Source organism: Balaenoptera ricei, chromosome 10 (assembly GCF_028023285.1).
Source record: "Balaenoptera ricei isolate mBalRic1 chromosome 10, mBalRic1.hap2, whole genome shotgun sequence".
NCBI lineage: Eukaryota > Metazoa > Chordata > Mammalia > Artiodactyla > Balaenopteridae > Balaenoptera > Balaenoptera ricei.
This window is the reverse complement of record NC_082648.1, coordinates 42,383,470-42,397,140: the sequence shown is the minus strand read 5'-3', so window position 1 is coordinate 42,397,140 and position 13,671 is coordinate 42,383,470. Positions and strand designations below refer to the sequence as shown.

Here is a 13,671-nt window from a genome sequence, read left to right as displayed (position 1 = left end):
GAGAGGCACAGGTGTGTTTCTGAAGGGGACTTGGTTCTACTAGAGTCTGATTTAATTCAACGCTTTATTCATTGTGAGAGGGTGATTCCTAGGCATGGGGCAGGGAAACCACGGATTTGGGAAGATTTTTTGTTTGTTTCTGTTTTTTCATTGAGAGGGAGGAAAGGATCAGAAGAAAGAGAGGGAAGAAACAGAGAAGAAGACAGGGAGACACAAAGTAATAATAACTAATACTTATGGGGCACTTACTATGTGCCAGGCACTGTGCTAAGAGTTTTGCAAACACTGTCTCATTTAATCCTCCCAACAGCCCTTTAGACTATAATTATCATCCCCATTTAATACATAGGGAAATGGAGGCACAGATAAGTCAAGTTGCCCATCACACAGGTCATAAGTGACAGAGATAGACTTTGAACCAGAGCCCATGCATTTTACCACTATGCTTTGCTGCTTCTCTTAGAGAATAGGAAGAAGTACTCGCCTGCCATTTGCTCAAAAACCTTCAATTGCTCACTAGTGCCTAGAGAATTAATCTTAATTTATTCAAGGTCTCTCATACTGTGATTTCAAAATTCCCTCCAGTCTTTACCACCCCCCTTCAAGATCCTTGCACTTCGGCCATGCTGGATTTACTTCTCCATTTTCTTTCCTTTTTTTTTTTTTTAATGAAATTGCTGGGTCTCATGTCAGTTTTCCTGTTCTATTTATTTTAAATTTTTATTTATTTATTTATTTTTGGCTGCCTTGGGCCTTCGCTACTGCCCACGGGTCCTCTCCAGCTGCAGCGAGGGGGGCCACTCTTCACTGCCGCCAGCCTCTCTTGTGGAACACGGGCTCCAGGCGCGCGGGCTTCGGTAGCTGTGGCACGCAGACTCAGTAGTGTGGCTCACTGGGCTCCAGAGCGTAGGGCCAGTAGTCGTGGCCCACTGGCTTAGTTGCTCCGGGGCACGTGGGACCCTCCGGGACCAGGGCTCGAGCCTCTGTCCCCTGCATTGGCAGGCGGACTCCCAACCACGGCGCCACCAGGGAAGTCCCCTCCATTTTTCTCTTAACCCTTCTGACTACTTCACTTCCCACTCCCCTCCCCGTTGGGATCCTATCTGTTCCTCAAAGCTCGGCTCAGACGCCTCTTCCTCCCTGATTCCCAGCCAGAAATGGGCTTGCTTCCCCCGAACCCCCAGAACACAGTCCCCACCTCCGCACTCTGCGCCGCTTGTACCCCACCCCACGCGGGCGCTGAGCGCACTGGCTGGAACGCGGAAGTGCTCCAGACGTCCTGGTGTAACTGACGGAGGGAACAGTAATTCTCGAATGGAGGTAGGGAGTAAGACCTCTAGAGATGGAGAGCAAATGAGAAGGAACTGGGAGATAAAAACCGAGAGGGGGAGAGAGGATGAAGACAAACCCTGGGCGGCGACTAGACGGCCCGCCGCCACGGGCCCAGACTCGCCCCGCCCCGCCAGGCCCCCCACTGCCCAGCGACCGACGGTGCCCGTTCCCCGGTCGCGATTTCTGGGCAGGCGGCCCGCCGGGCGAGAGGTGGGGCGCGGGTGGCGGCGGGGCGGCGCGCTTGGCCGGTCATCCGCGTCCTCGCATTAGCATAAATCCCATTAGCTGCTCCCGCGCGCTGGAGCGGGGTGAGGGTTCTGCCTCGTGCGGCAGCGAGGGCGGGCGCAGCGGTGCTAACGCATCCTCCGACGGCGCGTTCCAGCCGACAGAGGCCCGTTTACAATCGTTATCTCGCTGGCACCTCCGAACCATCCGGTGCGTGGGGCTCTCCCAATGCGAGGGATTAAAAAACCAGGCCAACATCTCTCGTCTAATAGGTGGTCGAGCTGGAATCGAATCCATGCTTTCTGGCATCAGTTCTCATGCTTTTTCCGTTACAGGTGCAGCCCCAGGATGCCTCTCTACCCAGACAACTATAATTTGGGAAGAAAGAGGTTTAAGACCCCCCCCCGCCCCCGCCCCCCCCCCCCCCACACCCTCACCTTTCCTGTGCTTTCTTCTCACCGGGCTGGTGCAGCAGGGAAGGGGGTTGAGTGGAATGGGAGGGGTGTGGTGGTGCTTTGGGTGGAGGGAGGAATTGGGGGGGGGCAGTGTCACCAACCCTCATCCATCATTTGGGACAGAATTTGGGTGATGGAGTGGAATGCTTCCACCATCCTATTGAACTCACCTCCGCTCACCCAAAGGACTGTTTATTGGAGCTGCAAAATCAAGAGATTATAGCAGTAAATGAGAGGAGTACCATCTCTGTTCTCTGGAAGTTTACAGTCTAGTAGGGAAAATCAGGAATATTTACGGAGCACTTACTCTGTGCCAGGGAACTGTGCAAACTCTTTTTTTTTAAACCTATTTTTGGCTGCATTTGGGTCTTTGTTGCCGCCCGCCGGCTTTCTCTAGTTGCTGGGAGTGTGGGCTACTCTTCCTTGTGGTGCTTGGGCTTCTCGTTGTGGTCAGGCTTCTCTTGTGGCAGAGCACAGGCTCTAGGCGCATGGGCTTCAACAGTTGTGGTGAGTGGGCTTAGTAGTTGTGGCTCGCGGGCTCTAGAGCGCAGGCTCAGTAGTTGTGGTGCACGGGCTTAGTTGCTCTGCGGCATGTGGGATCTTCCCGGACCAGGGCTCGAACCCGTGTCCCCTGCATTGACAGGCGGATTCTTAACCACTGCACCACCAGGGAAGTCCTGTGTGCCAATTGCTTTACATGGATATCTCACTTATTCCTCTCAACAACTCTATGAAATAGGTATTATTATGATTTACATTTATAGACGAGTGAGCAAAGGCACAGATGACTTCTGAAAGGCCATATAGCTGGTGACTAGAAGAACCAGGAAGATGAAACAGATGAGCTGACATGTGTGACAGCGGAGGAAGAGGATGATGGGGAAGCTTGTAGCAAAGGCATGGCTCTAGGCCTCAGAGACCTCCCTGAGCAAGGCAGAAAACATCTCAGCTGCCCAAAAGGCTGAGTAGAATTTAGCCAGGTAAAGAGGCTGTAAGGGTGGGGAAGAGGAACTGCAAACGCCAGAGCGTCAGGAAGTGCAGCTCTAGGGGCAAGCCAGGGCCAGGTTAGGAGAGCCTTATTAAGGATTTTGGTCTTTATTGAGGAGGAAGTTGAAGTCATTAATGGTTTTAAACAAAAGAGAGGCATGATTAGGATTGCATTTTTAAAAGATCATTCAGGGGACTTCCCTGGTGGCACAGTGGGTAAGACTCCTCGCTCCCAATGCAGGGGGCTCGGGTTCAATCCCTGGTCAGGGAACTAGATCCCACATGCATGCCACAACTAAGACCCATGCAACCAAACAAATAAATAAATATTAAAAAATTAAAATAAAAAAAAAAGATCATTCAGGGTGTAAAGAATGCAAGTGAGGGGTAAATAGATTCACTGATGGCTTGGACCACTGAATTGGATTAGGGTGGTGAAGGTAGGAAGAAGTAAAGTGGGTACATACAAGAGATACTTAAGAGCAGTGCTAAGTAATTGGATAAGGGGTGAAAGGGAGAGGGAGAAAGCTGAGTCATTTTATACCCCCTTCTCTCCCTCAACCCCTAGATCCAATCATTTAATAAATTCATTTCATTTCATGAATGTCTTTCCCACCCGTCCCCTCCTTTCCATCCCTGCTGCCACTGGCCTAATTCAGCTCAGGTCCTCTCCCTAACAATGAAGCAAGAGTCTTTCTACCTTCAGATTTTCCCCTCTCCAGACAATCCTCCATGCCATTTGCCGGTACGACCTATGTAAAATGCAAACATAGTCGGAGTCAACCCAGGCCCCATTGTCTTGTCATTGTGTCAATTACAGGATAAAGTCCCATCCTTTCCTAGTCTGGTCATTCTTTGCTAGCTTCTTCCCCTCCTCAGGCCCAAGCTGCACAAGAGGTGTCACACCCACTGAACCCCCAAAGTTACCTGCATGTTAAGGTAAATAAATATTCCTTCACAGCACTAAACCTTCACAAATCCTTTGCTTGTGTATTTATTATATATACATGTGACTCATTTCTGAAAGGTCACATTGGCAGGAATTGCCTCCCCTTTCTATCAGGTAAATTCCTATTCATACTTCAAGTCCAAGCTCAGATAACAAGTCTCTGTAGGCTTTTCTAACACTCCCGCTCCCCTGATAGGATTAATTGCTTCCTCATCTGTGCTTCTAAAGCACTTTACACATATTCTGTCCTTGTATATGTTTAACTGTATTATAGGTGTAAGGAGGCACAGGCTAATGCAATCACCTAAATGAGCGCTCCTGACCTTGAAGGGTTGTGGGAAGGATTAAATGGGATAATATATGTACAGTTAATATTTCTTCATCTCTTTCCTAATAATAAGAAAAATCTTTATTACAGTTTACAAAGTGTAAACTTTGATAGTGTTCCACATACTCTCCTGTTTGATCTAGGAATAAGCCTGTGAGATAGGGTTGATACTGTTATTTCTGTTTTATAGTTGGAGGAAGTGAAGTACAGAAGGGTTAAAAAGTGATGATGCAGCTGGTTCAGCAGTATGCGGAGGCACAGAAGTGCTCCACAGTATTTGTTTAAATGGAGTCAAGTTTTCTGGTTATAAAACCTGTGATCTTCCCTTTAAACCGCACTGCTTCTTGCATGCATTAGCCAGTATTTTTTTCAAGTTGCAGGTAGCTAATCATTAATAAATTCAATGAGGTAGGGACAACCAACATGGCAGGGGTGGTGGTAAGAGAATAGGAAAAAAATAGTTCAGAATACAGTCATGGAGTAAGGATAAGCAGAGTTCTGTACTACGTGGTTGTAATGTAAAATCTGCTTCTCACTGTGGATTTGGATTAAAAGAAAGTATGAAAGCCCCGTGTTAGCACAATGCCAAGTTCTAAATGAACGTTTATTAAATGAAATCATGGCGCTTTCATTTTACATTTATTTTTGTTTTCCCGATGTGTAGCTACTGGAAAGCAGATATCATGTCATCTTTATTTTTCCAGTTCCTAGGAGAGTCCTTGTTACAAATTTGGTGCACTTAATAAATGTGTGTCAAATGAAAACCTGGAATGCAGGAATCAATGAAGGCAGTGTACAGCTCAGCATATATGGTTGTAAATGACTGCTGTTCTATCTCCTTCCGGAATTCTTCCTATTCAATCGAGAGATGAGACACTGTTCAGTTAACAGTTTCCAAAAGTCCTATTTCTCAGTCTGTAGAAAACAGTAAGGCCAAGAATAATTTGCACTCAAGAGGTATCACTTGCCCTTAGTCAACATGGTATCGTGAATGGCTTCAGGAAAGGGCTCCGGAGGGTGTTGGGGGAAGGGGGAAACAACAACAAAAAACAAAAAACGGTTGACCTTAGTCAAGATGGCTGCCTTTGGCTTCGCTCTATCAGAACGCGCATGCCCAGCCTTGTCCCCGCCCCCTCCCCGTGGCCCCGACGCGTGCGTCGCAGCGTAGGGGTCAGCGCGGGAGGAATAAATTTCTCTGTGATTGGTTGGTGCCGGATTTCAAACACGAGCTGGCGGCGAGGAGCTTTTCTGCCGTTGGGTGAGGCGCGGAGGGAAGTGGAAGGCCGCCCAGGTGGGGCCCGGGGGACCCGGCCAAGTGGGTGCTGGGAGTTGCGAGAAAAGGTGCGTCTGGCGCTGGGTTTGTGGTGGGAGGCAGGCGTCCGCGGTTGTGAGCCGTGGCTTCCTCGCGGGTCGTGGTGGAGGCCGGCACCTACAGCCCCTCCTTTGAAGGCTCTCCATGGGCCGGGGGCGCGGGCGGCCTGAGGGGGCGGTGGCTGGGAAGTGGGTGGCTTCTTTCTTGGCGCCGTGTCTTGTGGAAAGCCGGGGGCGTCTTTTTGAGATGGTGGCTTGAACAGGGCAGGAGCCACCCCAAAGAAGTGGCTCTCACTTAAAGACAGAGTTAGGGAGTGGGTGGGCTAACACCCCCGTTCTCCACAGAGGAACAAGACTTTTTCGAAGGAAAAAGCCCTGGTGTTTGAGAGGCCGGCGAGGCTCCGAGTGGAGCCCCTCTTCCTAGTGGGCTGTGTGTGTCTGGGTAGGCAATGACATCTTGCCCTTCCCGTCCTAAATCCCAGCCTTAGTAACAACGAGGCCATTTCACATACATCCCTCTTCAGGATTTCATTCCTCGACAGAGGGTGTGCATAGGAACGTGAGGTGGGTGGGAAGATAAGCTTTTTTTTTTTTTTTTTTTTTTTTTTTTAAAGAAACGTCATCATACTCTTCAACGTAGAAGGTGAACTTTTCGAGTTATTGAAAGTGTTTAGAGAAGACGCGTTTCCTATAGCTTAATCATTCAACAGGTACTTATTAAGTGCAAAATGTAAGTACAAGACAATCTTACTTGGCTTTAAAGGAGCTTGCAGTTTATTTGGGTTAATAGAACTTAGAAAGGTAACAGATTGTGTTACCTTTAGTAGGCCTTTACACTGTTGAGAGTACTGTGCATTAGTACGGCCCTTTTAGAAAATATTTTGGCACTGTTTATCAAGAGTCATACGAGGTTTTTAACCTCTGACTTGGTAATCCCAGCTTTGGAAATCCATTTTAAGGCACACGGCCACCTGAAGAAAAACACTGTCCTCGGTGATGTTCAATTTATTTATTCGGTGAATATTTAATAATCATTTGCCAAGTGTCAGGCACTGTTCTAGGCACCAGGGGCTCAGCGATGAACAAACAAAAATCTCTGCCTTCTTGGAACTTAAACTATTGGGGAGACAGACAATAAACAAAATAAGTAAGTTAATATATAAGTATGTTAGATGGAGATGAGTGCTTTTGAGCAAAATAAAGCAGAGAAGTGTTGGGGGGAAAGATGCAATTTAAAATAGTGTGGTTAAGAATGAGACAATGACTTTTTTAAAAATTGAAGTGTAGTTGATTTACAATGTTGTATTAGTTTCTGGTGTACAGCAAAGTGATTCAGTTTTATATATATATATATTGTTTTTCATACTCTTCTCCATTATAGTTTACTGAATCTAGTTCCCTGTGCTATACAGTAGGACCTTGTTGCTTTATCTATTTTATATATAATAGTTTGATTCTGCTAATCCCAAACTCCTAATTTATGCCACCCCCTTTCCCCTTTGGTAACCATAAGTTTGTTTTCTGTGTCTAAGTCTGTTTCTGTTTTGTAAATAAGTTCATTTGTGCCATATTTTAGATTCCACATATAAATGATATCATATGGTATTTGTCTTTTCTCTTTCTGACTTACTTCACTTATAATCTCTAGGTCCATCCATGTTGCTGCAGATGGCATTGTTTCATTCTTTTTTATGGCTAAGTAGTATTCTATTTGTGTATATATACACCACATCTTCTTTATCCATTCATCTGTCAATGGAAATTTAGGTTGTTTCCATGTCTTGGCTATTGTAAATAGTGCTGCTGTGAACATTGGGGTGCATGTATCTTTTCAAATCATAGTTTTCTCCACATATATGCCCAGGAGTGGGATTGCAGGATCATATGGTAGCTCTATTTTTAGTTTTTTAAGGAACCTCCATACTGTTTTCCATAGTGGCTGCACCAATTTACATTCCCACCAACAGTGTAGGAGGGTTCCCTTTTCTCCACATCCTCTCTAGCATTTGTTATTTGCAGACTTTTTAATGATGGCCATTCTGACTTGTGTGAGGTGGTACCTCATTGTAGTTTTGATTTGCATTTCTCTAATAATTAGCGATGTTGAGCATCTTTCCATGTGCCTATTGGCCATCTGTAAGAGGCAATGACATTTGAATAAATACCTGAAGGAAGTGAAGGAGTGACCATGTGAGAGGTTCTAAGTAGATGTAACAGAAAAACGAAATTACCTAAATGTCCAAGGAAGAGAACAGTTAAATAAATGTTCATGAACTTTTTGTAACTTAATGGAAACATGATATAAAAAAAGTAAAACACAAAATTATGTATAAATCTATGATTGCAACTTGATGAAATATGAGTGCATAATGGGCAAAGATTAGATAGGGAGGTGCATATAGTTGTTTAGGGTGGTGAGGTTTTAGTTTCACCATTAAAAAACTTTTTTTTTTTTTTTTCTTTTTTTAAATTTTTGGCCGCACCTTGCAGCATGCAGGGATCATAGTTCCCCTGCCAGGGATCGAACCCTCACCCTTTGCAGTAGAAGCCCAGAGTCTTAACCACTGGACCACCAGGGATATCCTTTTTTTTTGAACATAGAAAATTAACAGTATGAGGCAGTGTTTTATATCTGCCAAGTGAGTGTTATAGATAATAAAGAGGTTATTTTGGACTAAAATGGTTAGGGAATGCTTTAGTGAGTTGGTAAGACTTATACTAGACCCTGAGGAATGGAATGGAAGGAATTCACAGAAGAAAAAATAAGAGGAGAACTTAGTATAACGAACTGGTAATCATTTGCTGAAAAATAGTAATTCAACTTGTCCCATTCCGTTTTTTTTGTTTTATTTCGTTTTGTTTTTTGGGCCATGCTGCAGGGGCTTGCGGGATCTTAGTTCCCCCACCAGGGATCGAACCGGGCCCTTGGCAGTGAAAGTGCAGAGCCCTAACCTCTGGACAGCCGGGGAATTCCCTCCCATTCCGTACTTTAATCTTCATTCATGTTGGACTGAGGATGTTCTGTTTACTCTTTCTGCAATTGACTTGCTCATGAGAACATTCGGTTTCAAGATGTTCCTTCTGCCTGCCAGTTGAATAGAGGCTTTGATATGGTGAAGCAGAAGCTGGACATTTGGGAAAAAGAATTATTCCGAAATGCTTTCATTTGAAAGAATCTTGTAGTATTGAGACAGTCTTAGGGAATGTTTTTTCTTGACAGCAGAGAACAGAGAACCTGTATTGTTGATTTCTTGGGACTCTCCAGATTTAGTAATGTTTGTGAGAATGCTTTTCATTAAAACTCTTCCCTGAAAAACGCACTGCTTTGTGTGACAGTATTTAACACCCTCAATGCATCTAAAACCTGATGTATAGTTCTCTTAATAATGTTGTTTGTAAGGGGAGGAAGAAGAGGCTAGAGACTTTTCCCAGGATACTCTGCAGTAAGATCTGTAATAGTCTGTTATTCTGAAGGATGATCTCTGTTCTCGTGGCTGGGTGATTGAAATTAAATTGGGGACTGAAAGCAATCACATCAAGCTGAGACTCTTTCCTGGTGATGCCAAATTGCTCCCTTAGGGATACTCACAGATTGGGAATCTGTAACACAGTGACTTCTCCACCTCTGGGGCTTCTCATCAATAACAGCTGAGATTCTCTAGCACTTTTTTGTTTAAAGCACTCAACAAACTGATTTCCTTTCTACACACAAGGATCATTTCAGCTTTCCCGAAAGGCAGTCGCCTCTGTAGTGAAAAAGTGACATCTGTTTTACAGCTGCAAAGCAATGTTCTGCAATATGACTTTGTTTTTGTTTCCTTTCACATTAGTGTATCTCCTAGCTATGAGCTAAATAATAAAGGGGGGGAAATAAAGAAGTATTCATGAGGGTAAAAATGTGACCCAGCAGGAAAATTAAGGCCATTTTCAATTGACATTGAATAGGATGAGTAAATTTTAGTTTTTCAAGCTACAATTTGGCTGAGATATCAGAGTTAGTACTGATACAGAAAGATATTTTTGGCATCTATAAATAATTCCTGAGAGTCACTTCTGTAGCACATTAATAAAAATACATGGTCCCTTAGCATATAAAGAGAAGAGGATTATATTTTCTAGTGCTGTTGTTGGATTGCCCAAAGTAAATCTGTGTTAGAGGAAAAATTAACTCTTCTCAGATGCTATGAGCCTCATGTAGAAGAGCTTGTTTAAGAGCCTAGACCAGGTCAAGTTTTGCTATCTCCTCCCTTCTTTTTGATCTGGGTTCCAGCTATGATTTGGTAATCACTGTTCTAGGATGTAAATAACAACAATCAGACCAAAACAAAAGCAAAAAATTCATACCCACTATAATACCCTATATTCTTTTTTAAAATTAATTAATTAATTTATTTATTTATTTTGGCTGCGTTGGGTCTTCATTGCTGTGCACAGGCTTTCTCTAGTTGCGGCGAGTGGGGGCTACTCTTCGTTGTGGTGCGCAGGCTTTTCATTGTGGTGGCTTCTCTTGTTGTGGAGCACGGGCTCTAGGCGCGCGGGCTCAGTAGTTGTGGCTTGTGGGTTCTAGAGCGCAGGCTTCAGTAGTTGTGACGCACGGGCTTAGTTGCTCCGCGGCATGTGGGCTCTTCCTGGACCAGGGCTTGAACCCGTGTCCCCTGTATTGGCAGGCGGATTCTTAACCACTGCGCCACCAGGGAAGTCCAATACCCTATATTCTTACAATGAGTTTCAATTTATACGGTATAAAACTTTTACCTACATTAATTTGTATTATTCTGTGAGGTAAATAAGGACAAGTATTATCGTTCCCATTTATAGATGTGTGTCAGAATTTAAGTGACTTATGCAAGGTTATACGACGGGTAAATAGAATAACTAAAATTTTATCCTAGGGCTTCTGCCCCCTCACCTTTCTTTTAACTGTTCCGTTTTCATCTATATTAAACATTAATGTTCAGGTACAATGGAAATCCTTTTGACAGTAGAATCATGGGGTGGGGGGGCGTGTGTGTGTGTGTGTGTGTGTGTGTGTGTGTGTGTGTGTGTTCGTTCATGTGTTTGTTCTCTGACTTCGATTTATCAAGTATTTTTTAAAAATACTGAGTCTTTGTGCAATACAGTGGTGCAAAATGTAAGGTTTCTCCTCTCAAATCTACAGTTTAGCTGGGACATAGGATAGAAACATGGTAAAGTTAAATTAGAGTATAAGGTGTCTGAGTGCCAATTGAGCTAAGTCGTTAGGGAAAGACTGGGGCCAGGGAGGCCAGTTGAAGTGAGTGTTAATGACCTGCAAGTGATGACGGGCTGGGTATAACACACATGAGAGAAGAATCCACAGAGTTTGGTTTCCCTGTAGGAAAGGGAGTAACTTAAGGTGACTCTGAGGTTTGGAACTGAGTGACTGGGAGAATGATAAAAATAAGGAAATCAAAGTTGGATATCGGTAGGAGAGGGAGTAGGGTAGGTCATTGGGTAGAGTAGTTGATGACATGTGTGGGGGAAGGATAGAATGATGTCTCAAAATCGAGGTCAACATCCAGGGCAACCGAAACAAATTGAGAGTTACAGGATTGACTTAGGAGAGAGCTGAGGGCTGGAGAGAGAAATGGATGAGTTGTCTGTAGAGATGTAATGGCTAAAGTGGGATAGTTTGATATGTTTAGTCAAACAGCTATCTCCTAGGTACTAGGCATCATGATAGGAGAACAATGTAGATCGAGGTAGTTCTATGAGATAATAGTTACTATGGTGAGATGTCCACAGGTAGGTACTCTGTGTCTGTAGTCTTTTCAGGAATCAGGTTGTATTTTCAAGAAAGTACCTCTCCACAGCACTCACTCTAGGGAGTGGTATGCACAAAGAAAATAGGAAAGAAGAATAGAGGAACTTGAGAAAATGAGGGATTTCTCTTAAAGGAGACAAGGAATCAGGTTGTTGTATTGTCATTTAAGACATAAAAACCCTCTGAATTTTGTGTGTGTGTGTGTGTGTTTCAGGGTAGTGCCATTTATTTATATATATATATATATATATATATATATATATATATATATATATATATATATTTTTTTTTTTTTTTTTGGCTGCGTTGGGTCTCTGTTGCTGCGCGCAGCCCCTCCAGCTGCCGCGAGCGGGGGCCACTCCTGCTGCGGTGAGCGGGCTTCTCATTGCGGTGGCTTCTCCTGTTGCCGAGCACGGGCTCCAGGCGCGTGCAGGCCTCAGCAGCTGTGGCTCGCGGGCTCCAGAGCGCAGGCTCAGCAGTCGTGGCGCACAGGCTTAGCTGCTCTGCGGCACGTGGAATCTTCCTGGACCAGGGCTCGAACCCATGTCCCCTGCATTGGCAGGTGGGTTCTCAACCACTGCGCCATCAGGGAAGTCCCTTCTTTCTTTTTTTTTTAAATAACCAGTTTTCAGTGCCCTAGTTGCACTGTCACATTTTCCTTTTCTGCATTCCTGGACAGATAGAAGTTTTCCTATGTACTGAGCTCACTGTCTTATAGTTTCAGAATATACAGATGAGTGCAGAGATGATAGAAACCAATAATACCCCATATTAAAACTGATCACTGGGGGGACTTGCCTGGTGGCTCCGTGGTTAAGAATCTGCCTGCCACTGCAGGGGGCACGGGTTCGAGCCCTGGTCCGGGAAGATCCCATGTGCCACAGAGCAACTAAGCCCATGTGCCACAACTACTGAGCCTGCACTCTAGAGCCTGAGAGCCACAACTACTGAGCCCATGCGCCACACCTACTGAAGCCCACGTGCCTAGAGCCCGTGCTCCACAACAAGAGAAGCCACTACAATAAGAAGCCCACGCACCACATGAAGAGTAGCCCCCACTGGCCACAACTAGAGAAAGCCCGCACACAGCAACAAAGACCCAACACAGCCAAAAAAATAAAAAATAAAAATAAAACAATTGATCACTGGGAATTCCCTGGTGGTCCAGTGGTTAGGACACCACGCTTCCACTGCAGGGGGCTCGGGTTCAATCCCTGGTTGGGGAACTAAGATGCTGCATGCTGCGAGGTGCGGCCCCCAAAAAATACGCTGGATGCAATAAACGTTTAAAAAAAACCAAAACAAAACTGATCACTGTCTTTCATTTTTATTGGGAGCCAAAGGAAATCATCATTTGAATAGGCTACTGAATGCCCTGCCCCTGTTTTCTGTCCTGTAGCACTTAGAAGTATTTGCCTTTTTTGTCATATTGTTAAAACCCATGGGCATCTCCATGACTTCCACATCTCTTCCTACCAGTTTTAATGCTATTCTTTTAGTTTTGTTCTTAGTTTAGAGGAAGAGCTTTGTAATAAATTTGTTGGTCTGGTTGCTTAGCAGCTTGCCGTGATTATGTAGCTTGGAACAGATACATTGCCATTTGAAAATCTTGGTTTCCAGCCCTGATTCATGTATATATTGCATCCAAGCTTGGAATTGAAAGCTTTTTTGCTATTAGAGCAACCATCATACAAGTACAAATCAATAAATCTGTAGCATTTAATAGAAAATATCTTTACGTTTATATATTCTTTTTTCCTTTGTGTTTTGTCTGCCCTTTCTTGCCCTCATAGCTTATGGTACAATCTTACAAACATTGTAAAATCACTAAACCTTCGTAAAAGAGTTCTTAAAATTTTATTTAGATGCATGAAAAAAGGGCCTGGACTAGAATGTTGAAGGGGTGATTAGGAGAAACATAAGAAGAATCCTTTAATGGTGTTTCTGAGGACATTCAATTTTCAAATGAAATTTGATTTTTTAATTTCATTTCCTTGATAATTTTCATAACATCCCGCTGAGTTTTTTCTTTCTTGAAGATCTTAGTTCCTCAAAGTGTTCCCAGTTAAAGTCTATTTGGAATAGAACTGCCTGTAAGGACACCATTTTTAATGTAATATCAGCAAGTCTTTGCGGGGGGAAATATGAAGCCTGAAATTCACTATTACAGAACACAGTAGCAAATGATTTTTCCTTTGCCCTTCTAACTGTGAAGGTGGTGTATTGTCTCCTTGATGCCAGAATATGGTACAACATAATCCTTTGCCTATACTTAGTATAAATTTATTAGACATAGTCCCTG

General features: G+C 44.1%; 1 protein-coding gene across 3 annotated transcripts in view; it reads left to right on the top strand.

The window, feature by feature from the left end:
- The first annotated feature begins 1,238 nt into the window (after nucleotides 1-1,238).
- Nucleotides 1,239-13,671, top strand: part of RACGAP1 (Rac GTPase activating protein 1) — a 32,917-nt gene continuing 20,484 nt past the window's right edge. The window contains exon 1 of one of the 3 annotated variants that reach the window (XM_059935865.1): nucleotides 1,239-1,320. The gene's annotated coding sequence lies outside the window, so the exon portion shown is untranslated. Of the gene's footprint in view, nucleotides 1,321-1,924; nucleotides 1,947-5,519; nucleotides 5,618-13,671 lie in introns of those variants that run through there. The other 2 variants (XM_059935864.1, XM_059935867.1) reach the window with 2 other exon arrangements.